A 16,293-nucleotide genomic window follows, 5' to 3' on the forward strand; every position below is an offset into this window, starting at 1 on the left:
CATCTTGAGGAAAGAAAGGTTTGTTGCCTACAACAATTGAGAAATGATTTTTTCAACAATTTTTTTATATTGTTGATCTTCTATACAATTTGGAGGCAGATATGAATAAAATAGTTACAGAGATTAGAGCTTTAACTGAAGCAAAATGGAATAAATGCATCAATGAACTAAATATAGTTCATTGAGATAAAGGTAATTTCATCTAGAGATATCATATGAACATGCAAGGAAAGGTCAAAGAATATCATGAGGGAGGACAACTATTTGATAGAGACACTTTATCTTTGCGGGTTGCCTATTGTGGGTGTGCTCTCATTATAAATTATAGAGTTGATCCTAAACATCAAAATTGATAGTTGTTAAAATTTTGGCTATCTCCAACATTCTTTTTGTAATTTTTTTGTCTCATGTAAAATAGTTATTGTATCTCAACTTTGAACATGTGTCTTCCCATCTGAAGCTAGTTGCAATCCTTGTTTCTATAAAAAGATTTCCAAGATGTGCAGTGAGGGTCTGAGATTCATTTTTCTGAATTAAGTTTTGTTCATGTTTTGAGTCAGTCCATGGATACTGTGTAATTTTTTTCCAAAGTTTGAGTGAAAAGAGTTAACATTTGTTGGTCTATTTGAGTTGTTTTCCAATAGGGATGGTCATTGAATTGTATACAATTTCAAAGAAGTTAATACAAAATGCAAAAAGCTAGTTGTTCATCCTAGATCTTGCATCTTCTTTCATCTCTATTTTGTTTTTTGAGATTTAATGGAAAAGTTTATTAAATTCTAGTTGTAATTTGTTTTGGATTATCTTTATGTTTATTTTTGCTAATAATCTAATGGGTTATGTAAATGCTTAATGTAAATTGAAATATATTTTTATTTTTCATTGAATATTTTGATTAGTATGAGATCTATAAATGAATACTGATAATCTTCTCACAAATTGTCTAGATAGGTCCAAAAGTAAATGTCTTATTCCTATGAGTTTATAGCCCAATGGATAAGGCACTAGTTATCCCCTGAAGTTGATCCAATTTGGAATATTTTATATGGTGCAAAAATTCATATAAATCAATCATTTAATGTTTTTTTATTGAAGTTTTGAAATATCAACCTATACTTGATTCATGGAGTTATAGGGTTTGATAAAATAGTCATTTGTCATCTCCTTTATTGTCTAAGAGTTAGAAGGATTAGGGATAAATCATCTATTATTTTGGAATTCATGTTGATTTTTGAGTTTTAATGAAGTAAAGAGTGAATTCCTAGGTATACCCGCCTAAATTTTGTAGAATTCAAAGTGGAGAAGACATCAAAGTCTTGTTATTTGGTCCTTTTAGTTTGTATTTCAGAATGTTCATGATGGTCTCTAGCTAATTCCTAGGTTTTCTAATAATCTAAGAGTTGTTGAAATTCTATCAAGTTAGAAGCCAACAAGTAGCATAGGCCAACAATGTTTTTAATCCTTCCAATATTTCCATAGGTACAAGATTCTCACCATAGTCTATTCCTTCTTCTTAAGCATAATCTTTGCAAACTAGTATTGCTTTATCTCTCACTACTTCTCCATTTTCATTCAACTTATTTCTGAAGATCTATTTTATTCCTATTACATTCTTGTCTATAGATATTGGTACTAATGTCCATGTTTTCTTCTTCTCTATATATTCAATTTCTTTATTCATAGCATTTATCCAATCCTCATTTTCAACTGTGTAGGCTCAAAATCAAAAATTAAACATGTATTGTCTTTCATCTTACTTCTTGTTATTACTCCAGCACTCATGTCTCCAATTATTTATTTAGGTGAATGATTCTTCCTAACATATTTGGCTAATACAATTTTAGGCCTTTAATTCTCACCATTATTCTCACTTGGTTGGGGTTTAGCTTCTTGTTCAAATTGTACTATCTGTTGTTGGGGTAATGTATATTGTAACTCGATAGCTTTCTATTCTAACTCGTGTAGTGTATTAGGTACATCTTTATACACATGTTAAAATAATTTAAATCTTTAGGGTTCCTTTTTTCTTTCCATGCCATTCATATATGCAAACTCATCAATTCTTACATTTCACTTTAAATCATTGTGTTGGTAGCTTTGCTTAAACATGTATATGCTTTACTCTTTTAGATGTATAGCCAAGGAAAATATCTTCATCTCTTTTTGAATCAAATTTACCATTCCTTCAATTCTTATGAATGTAATGCCTACTTCCAAATATATTGAAATAGCTTACATTAGGTGTATGACCGTACCATATTTCATAGGGTATCTTGTTTGTTACTTTCTTCAATCGAACTCGATTGAGAGTATAGATTGCAGTACTTATAGCTTCTCTCTAGAACAGTTAAGCAATATCTTTTTCAATCAACAATATTCTTTCACATTCCACAATAGATCTATTTCTTCTCTCAGCAATTTTATTTTGGCATGGTGTTCTCGATGTAGATAATTGTCTTTTCATACCATTCTCAACACAAAAGTTAGTGAATTCAATAGACATATTCACCACCTCTATCAAATCTTAGACATTTCAATTTTTTACCAATTTCTTTCTCAAATCTAGTCTTATAACATTTTAACATATAAAAAGCATGTGATTTTACCTTCATGAACATGACAATAATCATCCTAGTGTAATCATCAACAAATAATATGAACTAATTTTCACCATAGTAACTTTCAACTCTCATTGGTCCACACAAATCAGTATGCACTAATTCCAAAATATCATTACAAGTGTGTGACTTCTTAACTTTGTCATCTTACTGAGCTAACATCGAGATAATCTTTAAGAAACCTCCCACCAAAAAAAGATATAAAATATTGGTGAATCTTTCATTACTTTTGAAAAATTATTCACAAATCTTTCAATTTTTTTATTTTAAATATTATTTATATTGGCGATTACTTTGGAATTATAATTTTTTTATAGAGTATATTGGTCAATCACAATAATAATAGAAATTTTATTAATCACCATAAAATATTACAAATGAAAATTGAATATTTTTTAACTCATAGAATATTATGAGGATCATTACATTATATTTTAAATCAATAGTAAAAACTAAATATTGGTGATATATACCTAAAGTAACTAATTATTATGATAATTATTGGTGAATTAATTTTAATTTATCTAATAATATATAATATATAGTTAAATCAAAGTTAATCATATATCGAATGTTATGGTGAATCTTTGAAAATAATGTTTTTAATAAAATAAATTATTGGTCGATTTTAAATATTTTAGAGCTAAACTTTATTAAAATATGGAAATTTAGGTTGTATTAAATCTTAAATTATTAGCTAAGTTACTAGCCAAAAAAATCTAAAATTAGCCAATTGACGAATATTAGCCACTAGAAAATACCTTGGTTGACATTCTTTACACCTAGCATTCTCAGTTTTATGCAGATTTGGCAAGCCTTTAACTCTTTTCTTTCTGCTAACCTTTACCATATTCTCAAAATTTACATGACACACCTATTATGCCACAACCATACATCTTCAAATTTAGAAAATAAATATGTCTCAACAATAGGATCGAGATAAAATAAATTACCTTTTGTTTGCATTCTACTTCCAATTAGATTTCCTTCATCATCAAAGATCTTGACTTTTATATTCTAAAACTCTAGCTTGAGACTTGAATTATTCAACTGAGCAATACTCAAAAGATTGTATTTTAGTCCTTGTACCCAATAAGTGTCATCACACCTAATTTTATCATTCAACATTAATGATCCTCTACCTTTCACTAGACATGGGACGTCATTAGCTAACTTATAAGTTCCACCATCATCAATTTCTTCAAGTTTGTCAAACTTACTTATGTTACCAGTCATATAATATGAGCATCTACTATCTATGATCCATATATCATTCTTACTAACATGTGAAATAATGACTTTTTCAATTTCATACCTTTCTCCATTAGGATCTTCCTTGATAGCAACATACACCATCTCAACGGCTTCTTTCTCATCATCAGAACTAGAGTCGATGTGCTCATCTTCAGTAATATAGCATGATTTCTTTCCTTTGTCTTTGAAATCCTTGTTCTTCCTATACTTGTGATCTTTCTTATCATTTTTTTCACTCTTACATCACTTAGGACACCTAGCTTCAAATTGACCGACTTACCTTTGAATTTGCATTTTCCTCTTGATAATCTCCTTGCAAGAAATCCTTCAATATCATCCATGTCATCTTCAAGTTCATATTTAATTTCATCTTTACTTCTCTTCTCTTTCTTTGAATTGTTAATGGTTATTGAAGACTTAAAGGCATTCCCAAGTGTAACCAAATTTTTATCATAATTTCTCAACTCAAATGCAATCAACCTACCAACTAAACTATCAAGTGTCAAATCATTACCATACATAGCTCTAACTTCTTGAATTGCATATAATTTTATAGCATAGATGGGTAGAAGAGCTCTAAGAAATTTATTTACAATATCATAATCACTAATAACTCCTCCAGTAGATATGATTCCACTAATAGCTTCTTTTATTCAATTCACATACTATGTAGCATTCTCACCTTCTTACATTCTCATGCCATTATACTTTTCTCTTAAACTTTTATCTTTAGCTCTTAGCACATTTGGATCTCCACCATGTATGAGTGTCAATGTGTCCTACATTTTCTTAGCATTATCATAGTTCTTGATATCATCAAACTCAGGGTTATTTAGAGTAGATGCAATTTCAATCATCAAACTATTATGATCTTTCTTCTCAATCATTTGCTCCAAGGTCATGGGAAGGGGTGATGTAGTGTATTTATTATCCAGCTAGTATATATCAATGTCACTAATTCCAAAAAAATATATCAACCTTCTATTTTTCCATGAGGATAAATTCTCCCTATTCATCTTTGGTACCTCTCTCTTATATATCTTCAGATATTTAGCTCAAGTTCTTTCAAACTTATTCCTCCAAGCATTGTGCTTTGATACCTATTATTAGATAACTAAGAGGGGGAGTGAATTAGTTATGTGCAATTATCCGACAAGCCTTTCAAACGCTTGAGTATTAATTAAACTTCATAAAAAAAGAAATAACTTGATGATCTCATTCAGCTTCACATTTCAATCTTGTAATCAATTTACTTCTAACTATTAACTCACTATTCTTGTTATTACTGAGTATTATAAATATAAATTAGTTTTTACCTTATGTTTACATAGTTGTTACTGAGTTGTAGTATTTAAGTTAATACCATGAAAATCAAGTTGCAACACAACAACATTCACACATTTGAAACCATGATTTAATGTGGAAACCCTATAAAGGGAAAAACCACCTAGGACTAGCAACCCAAATAATTTTCACTCTTTTTAATTGAATTTTCCTAGGATCCAACATTGTTAAAGTGTTACATGCATTTTTTTAGTGTGACCTAGTTAGATGGTTTTAACATAAAGATCATCTAGACCTTATCACTCCTCAATCTTTTCTATAGAATGGCCTACTCTAAAGGACATACAAACATCACTAATTGATGTTACCATATAGGATGCCATAGACTTTTTAAGTCTACTCAGTTAAGATATTTTTCTACTACAATGGTAAGAATGTAATAGAAAAATAATCTGTAAGATTTAGCACTACCTTTCTTGTTCAGATCTTTGTTTTACCCTATCTTCTTCTTTCTTTTTTCTCTTCTAGATCTCTGTTTGATCTTTGTTTGGTTGATTCTCTTCCTCACATTTTCACTTTTCTCTAACTCTGCTTGATCTTCCTTATGCTCTACTTGGTTCACCTTGCTTCTTTTCTTCTCTTTTCTTCACACAAATCACCAACTTGACAATATTGATCAGCAACAATCAGCAACTCATCAGCAACCAAAAACTTGTTCTAACTTCTCCTTAATTAGTAAGCTCGTTGCTTCTAGATTTTTCCTTATTTTTCCACTTAGCCACATCTGTAAATCTCATATTTAGTGTACTTAGTCTCTTAGAAAATAAAATTTTCATTATATTTTATAATCATCCTTATCATGTTTTAATCTCCATCATCATTGTATTTTTCTAGTCATTGATCCTATAACAAACTTTGAATTTTACCTTTGAACTTCTCGATCATTTTCTATTTTCACCAAAAGTTAGCCTCAGATTCCATCTTTCCTAAATTTTTCTTCTATCTCATACTCAGTGAAAATTTTATTTCACTCAATTAATACATCACTTAGTTAACACAAGATTTATTTGATCAACATTGTAGTAACTTGGGAAATGCTGTACTCCTTTCACCTTATTGCTCGATGTAGCTTATATAGCTTGGTGAATACATAAACTTCATCATTACATTACATAATTCCTTATTTTAAAATAATCAAACCAATATTATATTATCACTATCCAAATCATTCAAGTGCCCAACGAATACCATACTTATTAAATTTGTCATCAAAATACCTTCTTTGAATCCTCTTCATCAATTAAATGATATGGTACTCTACTGAATTAGCATAATGTCTAGCCAATTAATAATTTAACATCAATGAAAACATAACAACTGATATGACTCTTTCACAAATGTTCATAGAATTCTCAGTTACATCATTATTTGGGGCTAACAATATCCCCTTTTGGCGTTGATGGCAATACATAAACATATGGTTTTACATTACAAAAGATAATCAAATATATTCATTGATAATAATACAACTTTTCAAGTCCAAGTTCTCTGTTGGTTCTCTGCAACAAATTTCATCATCAGGTGTACTCGGTCTATATTTTTAGTATCAACAATCTTTAACATTTCTCCCTCTTACTTAATGATCTCTTTATGTTAATTTTTAGTATCAACAATCTTTAGCACTTCTCCCCTTACTTAATGATCTCTTTATGTTAACTTTTTAATAGTATCTTCATTCCTCAAAGTTAATTCTCTCCCTTTGATTATTCTTCATCTCCCATAGTATATCACTCATCCTTTTGTTAATCTTCCTTCCTGATTCTCTCCCTCTTTGACAGCAATGTCAAATGTAACTATAAGTTCCAATACGAAACATACAAAACCTCCTAGTTATATATACCTTGCATGTATTGTTTACATCAATTTCATTTCAATCATTTCCACAACTTCAATTTTTCTCCTAAAGTGTGAACTATTGCATCAACTCCAAAAAGATATTTATGTTCATCCATAAATTGATGCAACATGCATCTTCACTTGGTGAATTTTGGATAGGAGAAGGACCCCCTATTTACCTCTTAGATACTCAAAAGAATCTTTAGGCATTGGCTTAGTAAATATGTGTGAAATTTTCTCCTTAGACTTCACATATTCAAGTGTAACTTGTTTATCTTATACTTGCTCCCTCAAGTAGTGATAGTTGATTGATATATGCTTTTTCTTGCATGCATCACTAGATTCTTTGATATATTTATTGCACTAGTGTTATCACAATAAATAGTAACATGCTCAGTTATCTCTTCTTGCATCCCTTCCAATAGTTAATCAAAAAAAATTAGAATAATTATTTGCAACAGCAACATACTTAGCTTCACTAGTAGATTGTGAAATGTAAATTTGTTTCTTGCTCAACAACGTTATCAATCTTTCTCAAAAATACAAAGCTCTGCCACTTGTTCTTTTTCTATCATCAACATTACTAGTGCAATCAACATCATTATAGACTTTAAGAATAAAGTAACCATCTTGTTTATACCATTTAATAAATAATCTTTAGTCTCTTTAAAATATCTGAATATCCTCTTGATAGAAGTCATGTTTGTTTCTTATGAAAATATTGCAACAATTTCAATAGCATGTGTAATAAATGATCTACTATACACAACATATTGAAATTTATCAATCATTGATCTGTATTGAGTTTCATTTACATTAGCAGCAGTATCTTCTTCTGACAATTTCACTCCACCTGTATCGACTAGTCTAGACTATTCCATGGGTCAGTGCAAGAAGTTGGGTCTCACTTTTGGCCAAAAAGTGGAAGTGTTTTTCCTATTTCTGAAATATTTTGTCAATTGATGCCAAAATTTGAGCCATTTAGAGATTAAATATTAAAAAACTTTAGAAATAGAAATTGTAGTGCTTGGAATCTTCTTTTTGAATATGTAATTTATTTGTATACCCATATGATAGATTTTTTTTTGGTATGGATCTTTAAAAATCACTTTTTCAAAATGTTTGTTTCAGGACCATACCACGCTCGTGTACGGACACCATAATTTGACACAAATGAATAAATTTTTGTGAATCCTTTTAAATGGAGTTACCCGACACACCAAAGATTGATGAGAATATTTTTTCATGAATATTTTTTTTTATTATTAATTTATAATTGGCTATAAAAGAAAATTTTAAAACCTCTCGTGTATGGACACCATAATTTGATCAAAATTTCATTGCTTTCAATTTTATATTTTTTTAAAACTTCGAAAGAATTGAATGTAGATTGATGACATATAAATTAATTTTTTTTTAAATATAAAATAAAAAAGTTATTAAGGTTTTAGTGAACGTTGCTATTTTACATTTAGGTACCACCTTTGATTAAAAAATAATTTAAAAATAGTAAATAAAAACATAACTCTATAAAATTTATATTTTTGAAATCAGGACAGTGAGAGCTCTAATGGGTTTTTGTTTCGTAAAAAAATTTGATCGGGAAGACCCTCTAAAAATTATGGCAAAGCATGAATTTGTCAATTCAATGCCTTAGCCAAATCTTAAGAGGCCAAGGCATAGGCTTGATCTCACCAAGCTTGTCCCAAACCAAAATCCGAGGTAGGAAAAAAAAATCCTGCCTCATGTTGTAAAAAACAGGCAACCGTTATTTGAATTTCAAAAAATAGGTACCCGTTTTGAAAAGCTAAAAGTGGCATGTAAAAATCGCTGAAAACTTAAAAAATTGAATTTTTAAAAAATGGGTACTTTAAAAAATGGGTGCCCGTTTCTTAAAAATTTAAATTTTTATTTTTTTGAGAAACGGGTACCCATTTTTTGAAAACAAAAAATGGGTACCCAATTTTTAAAAATAATGGGTGCCTGTTTTTTAAATTTAGGGTCAGGCACTCGAACCAAAAACGGGTGTCCGTTTTTTAAAATTGGGTACTCATTTCTATGAAGTTTCATTTTGCGGATTTGACTTCCGCAGAATTGTGACCCAACTTTGTGCATTCACCCCCATTCCAAATGTATTCAAGATATCCTTTACATAATTAGATTGAGTCACATATATACCATTCTTTGTTTAATGAAGTAGTAGGCCAATAAAATATTTGATCTCACCAAACATTGATATCTCAAATTCTTTACTCATTTGATAAGAAAATGGTTTACATAGTAATTCATTTCCACCAAATATATTGTCATCCACAAAGATTCCAGCAATCAACACTATATTTTCAAATTCACTCTTTAAATACAAATTATTGTTCTCACTTGTTCTAGAAAATCCAATTTTAATCAAATAAGAATGTAACATTTCATTGTTGGAATATTCAAACATGGAAAGAATACTTATAAGAGGGGGGGGGTGAATCAGAAGTATCACACTTTAACCAATAAAACTTTTAACTGAAAGTAAATTACATGCATGTAAACACATCAAATAAACATGAAACTAATACATGCATCAACAACACATAACACTGGAATTTGGTAACCTAGAAACCCTTCAGAAATAAGAAGGTAAAATTGGGGTGGGGGTGATACCCACAAAATTACTGCAGCAATATTGTTAAACCACTTCTAATGGTCTGCCCTGTTAAAGGCCTGCCTTGTTAGAGGCTTTACACTGTGTCAATAGTGACCTGGTTAAAGGATTTACAAACACTTTACATGAAGTGTCACCCTGTTAAAGGATTTAATCACCTTTTGATAAGGATCTACAAATAGCAATTAAGCCAACCTATCTACATAGGGTTTCCTTTCTAATACAATGGTAAGAGAGTATTAGGTATTATAAACCTGATAGTTAGCAATCTTTGATTGCTAAATGTAGGCACTTGTTCTGGCTCTCTCTCTCTGATTTCGATCCTCTAAGATCTAATTTTTGTTCGTCTCCTCTACTTTGTTCTAATCAACTAAATATCGAATTCCTGCTCTTACCCTCTATGTCTCCTTTTTACAGTGAGACTTTTGTCTTCCTTAAAAAGACTTCGAAGACTTGGGGTTAGGTATGGATCTACGATCCACATTGAATCTCAATTTCTTGCTCAATAGTTGCCTTTTGCTGATTGGTTGCATGCCTTTCCAATTTTCCAATTGGCTACATGCAGATTGCATAGGAAATGTAAAAAGATTTGTTCTTATCTCTAGATCTTTCAAGATTTACCTTGTGTCGGCTACAAAAACAATTTACATCATAGTTTGTGCAATTACAAACTCTTATGCTGATATTCTGAGTTACTCGGCTCATGAAGCATTACTGATGCTCGGTACATGTTATTTCCTGGATAGCTCGGCACCTAAACAAAACTGTATCACTCAGCACTTGATATCACTCGGCACTTGATGAAACTGGATTGCTTGGCACATAACTATGACTCGGCTCCTACTCTTTGCTCGGCATGTATAGTGAAAAATGGTTAAGTGTATTGACACTCAGCTGTCAAAATTATTCTTTAAACCGACAATCTCCCCCTTTGACATGAGTGGCAAAAACACTTAACTAAGATCCTATGATCTTGACATTATTTCATGCATCCTCTTATTTGCTCAAAAAAATTTAAGAACAAATAACAATATACCTTATGACTCCCTGTAATTCATTTCCACCAAATATATTGTCATCCACAAAGATTCCAGCAATCAACACTATATTTTCAAATTCACTCTTTAAATACAAATTATTGTTCTCACTTGTTCTAGAAAATCCAATTTTAATCAAATAAGAATGTAACATTTCATTGTTGGAATATTCAAACATGGAAAGAATACTTATAAGAGGGGGGGGGTGAATCAGAAGTATCACACTTTAACCAATAAAACTTTTAACTGAAAGTAAATTACATGCATGTAAACACATCAAATAAACATGAAACTAATACATGCATCAACAACACATAACACTGGAATTTGATAACCCAGAAACCCTTCAGAAATAAGAAGGTAAAATTGGGGTGGGGGTGATACCCACAAAATTACTGCAGCAATATTGTTCAACCACTTCTAATGGTCTGCCCTGTTAAAGGCCTGCCTTGTTAGAGGCTTTACACTGTGTCAATAGTGACCTGGTTAAAGGATTTACAAACACTTTACATGAAGTGTCACCCTGTTAAAGGATTTAATCACCTTTTGATAAGGATCTACAAATAGCAATTAAGCCAACCTATCTACATAGGGTTTCCTTTCTAATACAATGGTAAGAGAGTATTAGGTATTATAAACCTGATAGTTAGCAATCTTTGATTGCTAAATGTAGGCACTTGTTCTGGCTCTCTCTCTCTGATTTCGATCCTCTAAGATCTAATTTTTGTTCGTCTCCTCTACTTTGTTCTAATCAACTAAATATCGAATTCCTGCTCTTACCCTCTATGTCTCCTTTTTACAGTGAGACTTTTGTCTTCCTTAAAAAGACTTCGAAGACTTGGGGTTAGGTATGGATCTATGATCCACATTGAATCTCAATTTCTTGCTCAATAGTTGCCTTTTGCTGATTGGTTGCATGCCTTTCCAATTTTCCAATTGGCTACATGCAGATTGCATAGGAAATGTAAAAAGATTTGTTCTTATCTCTAGATCTTTCAAGATTTACCTTGTGTCGGCTACAAAAACAATTTACATCATAGTTTGTGCAATTACAAACTCTTATGCTGATATTCTGAGTTACTCGGCTCATGAAGCATTACTGATGCTCGGTACATGTTATTTCCTGGATAGCTCGGCACCTAAACAAAACTGTATCACTCAGCACTTGATATCACTCGACACTTGATGAAACTGGATTGCTCGGCACATAACTATGACTCGGCTCCTACTCTTTGCTCGGCATGTATAGTGAAAAATGGTTAAGTGTATTGACACTCAGCTATCAAAATTATTCTTTAAACCGACAATCTCCCCCTTTGACATGAGTGGCAAAAACACTTAACTAAGATCCTATGATCTTGACATTATTTCATGCATCCTCTTATTTGCTCAAAAAAATTTAAGAACAAATAACAATATACCTTATGACTCGCTATGAGTTGATTGTGTTTTGTACACTCAATGACTTCTGACATGTTTCTACATTCTGACCAATATGTTATATCAAAAATTTTCAAAATTCTCCCCCTTTCATCATACTTACCATTTCATTATGTATCTCCTTCTCAGCTTATATCTCCCCCATACTTAATCTCTACTTAACTCCCCCATACTTAATCTCCCCCTTTTTGACACTTATGTCCAGGGTTCGATAGGGAAATGCCATACTTGGCCAAAAATGTACTGTTTACTTCAAGAGTACCTTCAGAGCTACATCCCAATTTGCTAGTGCAATATCCAATGACTTATATTGGATGGCAATCTCTGCTGCTAGGTGTACAAGTCCATCAGATGTAGAAAGATTGGGGTCTTTCTTGAGGACTGTCTATGCATACATCTGCTCCTTATGAAGTACTTCCAAATGAGGAGTGATTGAGGATTGAATTTGCATCAATTTGGCTTTGGTGGTTGCCTCCTCTGCTGTTAAGACAGCTAACTCTCTTTGTGTGTGAAGTGATTGGGCAAAATGCTTCTCACTTTGAACTGGATTTGTAGGGAGTTGCATGCTAGAAATCTTCAAATTTTCCTCCAAGCTCAGTATTCTCTGGCTAGTGTCCTGTGTGAATGTGAAAAAATCACACAACTTGTTGTACAGGGAAAATATGTTTCCAAGTACAGTTTTGACTGTTTCAAATTTCTTAGCCAGCTCCACTTGTGATAGTGCTATATCACCATATATTTTCTTATTTACCTTGCCTTGGAACTTTCTTTCTTACCATTCTAGTAATTTGACATCTGTATCTTAGTCTTCACTAGTCACCTGGTCAACTATATCAGATAGTTGCTCTATGATTGGCCTTGACTCATCTAGAAACTTTAAGTTGAAAGCTTCTATGAATATGTCTTTGATTTCATTCATGGAATGCTTGTACTTGTGTTCTCTTCTTAGTGCTTCTCGTCTCCTTCTTCTATCCAATGCACTCTGAATTTCATTGATCTCCTCTTCAGTGAGAGTGTTGGATTCATAATGCGGAATCTTTATTTCTTCATCAAGCTCAAGAACTCCATAGTGAAGTTTCCTGACTGCCCTTGATGAGGTCGAGCCTGGTGTCCTGATTTGTAATGGTAACCTATCAGTGCTCGGCTACTGAAGAGTCTATGTTGGAGTACCAAATTTGGGTAATGCAACCAATGTTTGCATTGTAGACTCCTTCTTCTTACTTGTCTCATCTTTTTCTTCAGCTTGTTTATCCTTTTGGTGATCAATAGGTGGGTTGAACTTACTGGTTGTTCAGATGTTTCTTTGATTTCCCCTATTGTAGCACTCGGCATCTGAAGTGTATTAGTGACTACACTTGGTAGAGGTGGTGGAGGAAGAAATAGAATACCAGTAGGTTGTATGGTCGAAGGTGGTTCTTGTGTTTTCACCTTGACTGCCTTTGTTTTAGCTACTGGATTCTCCAATTCATCAACACTAACCAATATAGGACTTGAACACAATTTTGCTACTAGTGTTGATTGGTCAAGGATTTTTGCTAAATCCTATGCAGTTAATGGATTGATGTTTGGACTAGAAGTGTCTGTAACATCCTTTATTTTGAAAATCTTTGCAGGTGTGATGATGGCATGAGGAGGACTAGGAGGTGATAGTTGTGTGTCTTGCACACTTTGATCTTGTTGCTCAGCTGTATCTTTCTCTTCCTCTTTCTCCTTTGTATGTGCATCTTCATCTTCCTTTTGTTCTTCAACCTTCTTCTCCACTTGAACTACATCCTCAATTTTGTTCTGCAAAATGCTAAAAGCTCTATGTTTGGGAGTGAATCTATTGTTATGCCTCTTAACTGCATTTTTTATTTGATCCTTAGTCAAATCAGGCAACAATCTAGCTAATGTTGATTCTCTTATCTCCCTTTCCATTTGCAAACAAAAATTCCATTTATCCTCTATAATTTTGTACAATTCCTTAGGCATTGATTCATCTAACTCTAGAGGTGTGTGCTTATAATTAGCCATCATAGCATACATGGATTCCTCTAATTTTTTTTGTTCCTCCTTGGTGAGATTAGAAAAATTTAAGTTCTTTAAACCTTTCAAATCATCATTCTTAATCTTTGAGCATAATTTATCAATAGCAGTCTGAGGTTTGTGACTTACCACTTGGAATTGGTTGTTGTCCTCTGACTCAGTCTTCTCTTCATCTATTTGAGGCTGGGCAACAAATTTTCTTTTCTTCTTTGGCTTGGCAACAGTCTTCTTTGAAGCCTTCTTCTTCTCTGTTGCCTTCTCTTGAGCTTTTTGTGCTACAACCCTTGTAGTAGGTCTCTTTTGTGCAGGAGCAGCTACTTTTTTTGCCTTGGGTTGAGGAGCAGGAGGAGTTGTGGCCTTTCTTTTTTTGACCTTGGTTCTAACTTGTGCTTCCTTGGCTTCTTCCTCAGCACTTTCCTCTTTATCTTCTCCTAACCCTTGAGTCAGACCTTGAGGTTCGTCTCCCTCATCTTCAATGTCTTCTTCCTCTTCTGTTGTTCCTTCTCCTTCAACAGCAAATTTTCTCTTGATTTTCCTTACCAATTTTTCTTTCTTCTTTACTGCTGAGGCAGTTTTCAAATCTGTTACCACCCTTGATTTTACAACATCATAAGTTCCAAAGGCTTTTGCATTCTTGTCAACTTCCTCTGCAAGGAGAGCTATTATTGCTGCAGAGGCTTGATCAATATCGAGTTCATAACCTAGTGGCTTAAGCCATCGCACTCTAGGTATGACTACCTATATATAAGTATAATCAATATCTACAAGAAAACAAATGTCTTTTTCATATTTCTCAATCAATGAGACTGGAATCCTCATTCTTTGTTTCATGGACTATTTGAAGTCCTCAAAGTAGCTAGTCATTTGGGCATCAAAATTATCACCCATCTGTTCAATATATCCATTGATCTGTTCAACAATTGTTTTATCTGGATTCGATTTCACCTTACCCACAGAAGGGAATTCTTTCATCAGATAGAAAAACATGCACACCAAAACTGATCCAAATTTGCAATGAGCTCCCTTGCTCTTCCTTATAGCTCCCAAATTCTCATTAATCTGTTGAAACATGAGCTCTACTAGATCATAGGTATGATCCTTTTTAACCAATTTGTATGCAACATCAACTGCTATACAAGGCACACTGTTTAACCTACTTGACTGATAGAATTTGTGTGAAATGATTCTCACAGCAAAATCTAGTAGGGGTTTTGTGATTGTATCAATAGTCATTCCCCTATTGTTCCATTTAGCACCCGTGTTTCTCTCTATTACTTCCTTTTTGTCACTACACAGGGTCTTTGGCCAATCTAGGGTTGGAATACCAGTAACCCTATGAACAGTTTTCTTAGTAAATTTCACTGGCCCTGTTTCTAACCAAAAGGCTCCATCATGTATTCTGCTCAAAATTATGTGTACCCATTCAGCTTTGAAAACAATTGGAAACTCTAGGGTTTTGGTCAATCCCTTTCTCTCGATTATTGAGAACTCATCTTTCAGTATTTTGTTCTCACATAGCTTGTCATATGCATTATAAATTTCTAGATCTCCTATGGCTCCAATTTTGCAATTATAACATCTACGAACATCTTGGACCCTAACAACTTTATCAGAAATAACAGATAGTGCACCTATGGGATCATTCTTGTATGCAACTTCTAGAATGGGCTTGAACTCTAGTTGCTTGATTTCATTACTAACCAACTATATTTCATGACTCTCTTTGCCCTTAGTGGTTCCAGACCCAGATGCCATTGTTTTCCAAACTAGGGTTTACAGTTTAAACAAGTTTATAAACACTACGTAGCTCGGCACACAAGTAAAATACCTCAAATCGATGAAACTCATGCTGAATCATTGTGGAAATCCTTGCAAATGGCTTCTAAGTTGCCCTTGATCTTCTGTGCTCTTCTCATCTTTGCTTCACATTTGAATGGTGAGAAAAGATCAAAAATTGACCTATGTACCCTTCAAAACAGAGCAATTAATGCTTAGTGTGCTGACAACTGTCTACTCGGCACCTGAAGGATTTCATCATGACTCGGCACCCATTGTGTTTCACTTCACTTGGCTCCCATTGATATTT

The sequence above is a fragment of the Cupressus sempervirens genome, chromosome 4 (assembly GCF_028749045.1).
Source record: "Cupressus sempervirens isolate cs-2001-9-10 chromosome 4, ASM2874904v1, whole genome shotgun sequence".
Lineage (NCBI taxonomy): Eukaryota > Viridiplantae > Streptophyta > Pinopsida > Cupressales > Cupressaceae > Cupressus > Cupressus sempervirens.